This window comes from Electrophorus electricus, chromosome 2 (genome assembly GCF_041902795.1).
Source record: "Electrophorus electricus isolate QZ-2024a chromosome 2, ASM4190279v1, whole genome shotgun sequence".
Taxonomy (NCBI): Eukaryota; Metazoa; Chordata; class Actinopteri; order Gymnotiformes; family Gymnotidae; genus Electrophorus; species Electrophorus electricus.
Window position 1 is genome coordinate 7,475,940 of NC_137498.1, and position 8,444 is coordinate 7,484,383.

Below are 8,444 nucleotides of genomic sequence, written 5' to 3' on the forward strand. Positions count from 1 at the left end.
CACACACCAAATATAGAGATGCGGTAGGTTTTGTAAGTTGTCATGTGGTATGTCCTCTTTCTTCCTTCCTGAGTGATCTATCAGATATTCTCACATTGTCAGTGAGGACGGTCTCATTCTTAGTTAAGTGGCTCCGTCCTTTGTCATAGAGACACGATGTAGAAGCTCAGGGGGTGAGACTCAACATAACCTCCCTCACTGCTGTTGGGTCAGTTCATTTCACTACGACACCCAAAGTACTTCAGAGGCTTATTAATGAAAATAGTGTAACACTTCCTACCTGGAGTCAGGAACAGGTGCTACGGGGTAACCGCGATGCGTGGAGTTAACATGGAGTGACACACACTGGTGTGGGCAATCCGAAAGACTTTTATTCTCTCCTGGACCACATCAAGCCAGGTCACACGGCTACCATCACTGTATTTATATGTAAAAGAAACAGTAAAAAGCACCGTACAGCGTTACCAAAGAAAAAGGAGTGTTGAGAGGGCGAGCAGAAAGGTGACGGTTCTTCTCTCTCTCTCTCTCTCTCTCTCTCTCTCTCTCTCTCTCTCTCTCTCTCTGTCTTTTACTCAATCTACATAACCATAAAGCTCCCTCTTAAAGGTGCAGTACAACTGTGTCTGTTACAACAGCATGTGGAATTACAGCAGCCACAGAACTGGCTACCTGAGACTTTCAAAAAGTTTGAACAGATATTTAAAGGAGCATTTAATTTCAGAGCATTATTTTTACCCACAATGCAGTGCATGAAACATAAGTCAGGGTGAATTTTAATTGCACATTTTCATCTTGAGTAGTGTGGTTCAGTTTCAAATTTGATGTGGAATTTGTTTGCAGAAGTAACATGTTTGTTGGCCAAAAAACTGGTCCTCACTCTGTAAGAATGTCACTCCATCACTAGAGATGTGAACTCTACACACACCACAAATGTACTGTTGCTTTCAGTTTCTGCGTGTGGGTTATATAAATCCACCTGATAAAAAGAACTGCCAAATCTTTATCGAATTTATCAACTTTTACAATACGTTTTCAGATCATATCTAAAGCTGCACTATGTAGAATGTATGTTGTCCACTACACTATCTGACAGAAACCTTGGCCTCACCATTAAGAAACAATGTCATCGTGAGGACTTACTGTGCCCTGGGCCTACATGGCACTGTGTTTACCGTCCCCTCTGCCCTGGTGGCACAATGTTTACCATGCCCTGGGCCCTGGGTGGTGCTGTGTTTACTGTGCACAAACTCAGGCATCTGAATAGAAATAAAGGTTTTGAGTGAGACCTGAATGGGTCTTCATTTGTTTTGACAAAACAATCATAGCAGTCTCTAACACACCAATCAGGGGCGAGGGAGTTATAATATCAGCGGTGTTGGTGATATTTGTCATTGTTTCATACACATATTACTTAAGTCATGGAAAATATGTAATTCTAAAACAGACGTGGCAATGTGACAAATATACATTAACCTCCAAACTCTCTGACTGACCTGTGACTCATTTCTAAATCAGTTTGGAGTTCTTTCAAATCAAAGTTTATTTATATAACGCTTTTTTACAACAGATGTTGTCACAAAACAGCTTTACAAATGTCCAAGTCCAAGCTACCAGTGAGCAAGCGAAGGGCAACAGTTGCTAGACAAATCTCCCAAGAGGAAGAAGTAAGAGGAAGAAACTTTGAGAGGAACCAAGACTCAAAAGGGGGGCCCATCCTCCTTTGGCTGACAATGGTCACCACAATAATAACAATTTAAAAAGAAAAATGAATTTAATAAGTGAAAAAATAAGCAATTAATGTCTAGTCCAACTTTCTAGAGGTCCTGTTCTTGTCCCAAGGTGTTGTCTTGTATGTTGATTCACTATGATGATCTGATCACAGCAGTTGGTGCAACATCCAGGCCCCTCCGAGTCTGTCAGGGTTCAAAATCAGATTTATCACCTCTGGTTTGGTGTCAGATAAAGTAATAAGAATCACAGTAACACTGCTTCTAAGCCAGTAACTAGAGGAGCCATAATTGTAAAAATACGTATACAGTTCTGGTTTGACCGTTTGAGCAGTGACTGAGTCAGAAATCAGACTTCAGAATGCTATAGTGATATTTGTCATTGTTTCATTCACATATTACTTAAGTCATGAGAACTATGTAATTCTAAAACAGACATGGCAATGTGACAAATGAACATTAACCTCCAAACTCTCTGACTGTGCTGTGACTCCATTTAAAGAATGTACAATGTATGGTAGCTAGGTCTGACATTGAGGATTTTAGAGAGGATCTAATGTTTTTTAATGTTTGTGCATTTGAGAGTAAGAATTTTAGTTCTTTTTTCAAATGTATTTGATCTTATATGACTTAATGTCTGTACTGGATCTGAAAATCCCCTTGTCCTGTAACAGATAACTTTATTATATATCTCTAGGATTAGGTAAAACCATGCATATTAAAAGTAATATGTTTTAATCCATTTTATTCTTAGATTTAGTGCTTAGATTTTTACCAAGGCCCAATCCCCTCTCATTTTTCCTCCTACCCCTTGTTTTCAAGTGTCATCTTGCCCCTTGGGACTGAGTTACAAAGGCTAGTGGTTGAAATCTTCCCCCTTGCTTCTGCATCCATTTTTCAATGATTCACAAAGAATTCTGAGAAATTTCTCATAACACTCAATTTTGAGTGAGACTCTGAATCCCTCAGTTTGGAGGGCCATTTAACCCTAAGACCTCACACTAGCCCTCTATCAGACACCCAACCCCTACTCATGAACACCACATATGGAGGGCCAGGGCTAAGTGGTAGGGTCAAGGGGTGAAATGTGATTGGGCCCAAGTGAAGGTGTATGAGGCTGTAAAGGAAATGCTACATGCTTCGGTGATTCACATACAGTCAGTAGTATCATGTTCTCCAGGAAAAAATGCTAGAGGCACAGGAACATGGGAAATAATGATGTTACTGGGGGCCGCAATGACTGGATTTAGAACCTCTGTGCTAGCTGAGCTGTTTTTTAAAAAGAAACACGTGATTTGAGCGAGCTGTTAGTTGTGGTTTTGGTCCTTGTGCTTTTAACCAGCAATTTTTAGTATTAAGTGTAACGGCTCATAGCAAAGGCACAGTCTAATTATAACTGATCATCCAGGCTCTGTTCAACTGGCTTGTCAAATATCTTTCAAATACATAAATAAATAGAATAATACAAATATTTACACTTTATTACACTTTATATTTACACTTTATATTTACACTCTGTTGCTGATTTTATGTATTTATGCTGTGTGATGTTTGCTGTATTTATGTATTTTATGTTTATAAAGTGTCATGGCTACACTATAAGTAGCGTATGCAGATTTTGTCCATCAGTAGACTGGTTGTGTTACATAGCTGCTTTAACGGTAAGTTGTCAACAAGGAGGCTTTTTTAGCTTTCTGGTGGTTTCTCAAGCCTCCTCTTTCTTCCCCCACAGACACCCCCACACTGAAACCACAACATGCATGTCCAGTTCACAGAGGCACCAGGGGCCCTGTGGGCTCTGTGAAACTACACAATGAAAAAACAGACCTCAGGTGTACTCAGGACTCACAAGACCCCACATTACTGTAGTGACATCCTTGTGGACTTCAGTGAAGTACTGCAGAGAGAGTTCTGGACTGATCTCTGGAGTCAGTGTGTGTCCACAGTGGTAGTGGAGTTCTGGGTGTAGAGTTGTCAGTGTGTGCTGGGAACTCAGTGCTGTTTCCATAGTGAAAATGCTGCTGAGTTTGTGTCTTCTCTTCACTGAAGGTAAGTGTCAAATTCTCTTTTAATGCTGAATTGCATTAAATTGTACATTTATTTGTTAATATAAAAATGCTATTTAAGCAAGCTGACTTTTTTTGGGTAGAACTGGAAAAATGTTTTGCTTAACAAATAATTCTTAAATATTTCTGCATATCTTATGATTCCATCTTATGAAGTCTGTGTACTTTTTAATATAGTTAAAATATAATTGTCCTATATTTTCTGGTATACGTTTCTATAGGCTACACTGTAGTAAAGAGTAGAAGACAATTACATGTTATTGCTTTAGTACGTCTTTGTCTCCATGTGCTTTTGTATGTTTTAGTTTGTAGCTCCTCCCCTGCTCTGCCCCTTGACATGTGTCTCATGTGAGTTTTGCCTCTTACCCCTCCCAGTAATTGTTCCCAGATATTCCCTGTTTGTCTCCTGCTGTATAAATACCCTAATGCTAATGTCTGCAGTCATGGCCAGTGTATGACCCTACTTTCATGTAAATACTTGTGTCATGAAATAACTCAGCTCAGTGAATACATCAGATATAACATACAGTTTTACAGTTTAGTATGAGTAGGACTGGTATGGTTACTGATCATTTGGGTAATATTGTGTACTGTGAGGAGAGATGTCAGTACTTCACTGAGAAAAGGGACTGCTCATGTACTGCTCAAACCATGTCCATGTTCAAAGGCTGATTAATAGAGTTTATCAAAGTTCAAATAGGTTCTTATTGTGAGTAATGCAGGTTTTTGTTGTTTGTTTTTGACTCATTCAGTAAATTCAGAACTTCATATTACTCACAAAAAATCTTAAAGAACTTTTTTGCATAAGCAATGGTGTACAACAAATTATTGTGATGTGGAAACTGAAAAAGCAAACAAAAAGCAGGTCCTCTCACTATCTAGAAATTCTTGAATGTGTGTGTGTGTGTGTGTGTGTGTGGGTGTGTTTGCATGCTTATAGTCTCTGGAGACATAAAGCAGACAGCATTCTGTAGTGACAGTGCATAATAGTTCAAAGTATATTTACCAATAAAACAAATTTGATACAATGAATAAAATATTAAGTACACAGGACATCATAAGACAGTGCAAACATAAAATATATCAAGCCATGAAAAAGTAATGCAAACATTTGTATGTGCGCAAGCTTTGAGGTGATTAACTCTATAAACTGAATTTTAAAACTATAAACTTAGAAAGAGGAGTTTGAGAATAAGAGTGAGGGGATAATATGTCTGTTTGTTTCTCTCCTCTACATCAGACTCTACCCCCTTTGCTTTATAATGAGCATGTGTGTCTCCTATATGGTTTCACAGATGCAGCATCCTGGTCAGTGTGGGGTTGTGGGATACATCACAAAGGAAGAAACAACCAGAGTCCTCACAGGTCAAAGGACATGATGGCACTGTGTGTGGTTTTGTATGTCTTCGTAAAGCTGGTGATGTGAACTTGAAAAGAAACATAAGAGCTCTGGTCAAGTTCATTTGTTCCCAGTTCCTCTCTGCTGGGTGGACATTAGGGTCTGGAGTACTGAAGTAATGCTGTGAGAGTTCTGGAGTCAGTGTGTGTCCACAGTGGTAGTGGAGATCTGTTTGTAGAGTTGTCAGTGTGTGCTGGGAGTTCAGTGGTGTTTCCATAGAGACAAGGATGCTAAGTTTGTGTTTTCTCTTTACTGTACTTCCTCTCACTAAAGGTGAGTGTGAAATTTTCTCTTAATGCTGAGTGACATGAAACTGTACATATATGTGATAATCTAAAAATGTTATTAAAGTGAGCTGAATCATTCAAGATTTATTTGGCCAAATTAGAATCATAATCTGGCTGGTCTTAGAATGAAAAAAATATGATTAAATGGTCCAGAATGCAAACAGACTATATCTTTGCATGAAGTAAAGTTTATTAACCAAAAATAAATCAAAAAGTCAAAAGATGTTATTTCAGAAAATGAAAAGACAGGTTGGGGAAAATGAAGGGAAAAAAGAAATACAAAATAAATTGGTAAAAAGAGCTGGGAAAAGTTAAAGAGTAGGGCTAATTTTGTTGGAGCGCCTGGCACATGACAAGGTGCTTTTTATAGCCTGCCATGCTCGTCTGAAGAAGATGCGTACTCTCTTCAACTTCTTGCATTCTGAGCCTTTATATTTGAAATAAAAGTATAATTTTTAAACTGGTGTCCATGGAGTGGATGTATGTAAACTCTGATTATTGATGTGGTGCTTTGATGCTACTCACCAGCTGGGGTGTTCTCCACTTTGACTGCCTCTGTAATAGATTCCCCTACTCCACCCAGATCCTCTCTTACATCTACAGATGTTTATTTTTCCCAAAAATCAATACAAATGCAATTACATAATAAAGTACAGGCACATATTTAAAGTGAACAAAGATCATATCCTACTGTGTGTTCTTAATGGAAAGCTAGATTTATGCAAGAAAGTGCATCTGCACCTTCTACATGGGCGCTGTGGTCCAAATAGCTAATCTCTTCCGTTGACTCTGTGATCATAAAGTGTTCAGCAGTTCTGCTCCGGATGGTACGAACCTCCTTACAGTCCTCCTGTTTCTTGGGGGAGAAATGAGAAATAATCAGTGATGGAAGGAAATGAATCATCCATTGACCACGCCTGGGCAGTGGAAACTCCACTAATGGACAGCATATTTTGGACTACTCTCTGTACAAGTCAGGAAAGTGTGAAGGCTCAATAAATAAAACTGTGGATACAGTCTATATAAATCATTAAAATTATAGTATAAAATGATGTAGACACTTACACTTTCTCCCAGATTGGCCGAGTAATGCTGCTTAAACCCAGCAATGGTAGCAGGGTCTCTGTGACTCTTGTGTCTTCTGGTAATGATATTAGTATTGAACTTGTACCTTGGCATCTAGAAAGGGCAGAAGAAAGCTCTATTGTATTGAACAATAATAAAACTGTTTCATTTCTTTTAAAAAGTGATAACAGTTTGCATGTGTTTTTGGACAACAAAAAAACCCTTTAATTTTTAAGAATTAAAGCTTTATTCCTAAGAAGTAATTGAATTTGAAATGAAAATTAGGCTTTGATTACAACACAATTTTCTACAAAACAAGACTTATTTTACATGCTGCATTTGTGCGCAAGATTACTTTTGTACCCCAGTTTCATATCTCTATATGGAAAGGAGCAATCAACGCCTGTAGACTTTATTGTTTTATATACAGTTATTATGTAACAGAACAAATGGCCACCCGTAGCTCAATTTCTTCTACAAATGTTAATAAATGTGAAACAAAGGTTGTCTGTTGTCCGACAGTGCATAATGGCCACACTCGTGGTCTTACAGAGGTTTTTCTAAAACAAGCCCATAAGTCACTTTCCCTTGTCTCAGTCAACGTATTTCATCTAATGGAGTTCGGTTACCCGAATATTTTCAGCTACTTCCCCTTTTATCCATCAACGTTTCCTTTTAGCTAGTTCATTCTCTATTCACTTATTCCGCATTTTAAAATATTTGTGCGGTCAGTGAAGTTAAACAGCTGTGACGGCCCGAGTGCCGCAGGTCCCACAAACTCCCACAAACTCGCTTGACGTAGACAGACGTTTATTAGACGAACACGAATAACGAACACAGTGGCGCTCACACGAAACAGGCAAGATGAACATGAGCAACATTGAACACAGCTTACAAACATAAAGTGCACCACGTACGTGAACATTAGCGAGAACACAGACCGACAGGGGGATAAACACACACAGACATTAGGAGAATAACCCGCTGCAGGTGTGTGTGACTACATAGTCGTGGTTTCACACAAGACCATGAACTCCCACTGCAGGCGGCGGGCCGTACCACGTGACTAGTGGGGCGGGGAGCTCACTATCAGCCCACTAATTAGTTCTTCGTTCAGTCAAAAGTTCTCCATCATTAAAATGTGTGTTCTCATTTTAAATTCGCATATTGGCTACTTGTTTATAATACGATTCCCTTATCAAATATTTAGCTTCTAATTTGGGAAAAAAACTGCCTTTTTAGATAAAACAAAATTCTACTTACGTTTTGTTTTCGTTTCTCAGTACCTCTTATGCGTGAAGAATTGTTTGTAGTCTCTGTTGATGTTTTGTCTAAAATGATCGTCATCGGCAAATCCACTCAATAAACTGATCTGGGGTCAGAAATAGAATGACAAATTATGACGTAATCGAGCGCTAAATTTTGTTCAGTGGCTGTTTAGAACAATGACAGAAGTGCAGCTGAAATGACATTATAGTCTCATATTATAAATCACATTTTAAAATCATTTCCCCCTCTTTACGCTATCATTTTGTTATCTGGCTCAGATTTAAAAATCTAAATAAATAAAGTAAATATAACCTATACATGTAAACTATATATTAATTAATTAGTAATCATTCCACATAGGTACAATTCACTCACTCTGTATTCGTTATAATCCAAAGTCATTTGAACACTCATTAAGGATCAAAATGCAACCTAAACAACAACAATAATAATAAAATCTTAAGAAATTATACCATTTTAACTGAAAATTAGGCTTATTGGTCACAATACAATGTTCAACAAAACAAGGCTTATCTTTATTCTGGTGTTTCAGTACCAAGGCTACGCAGTTATGCAAACACTTTCTTGCATAATATATGCTTATATTATGAAACTGAACAACTAGACAAAC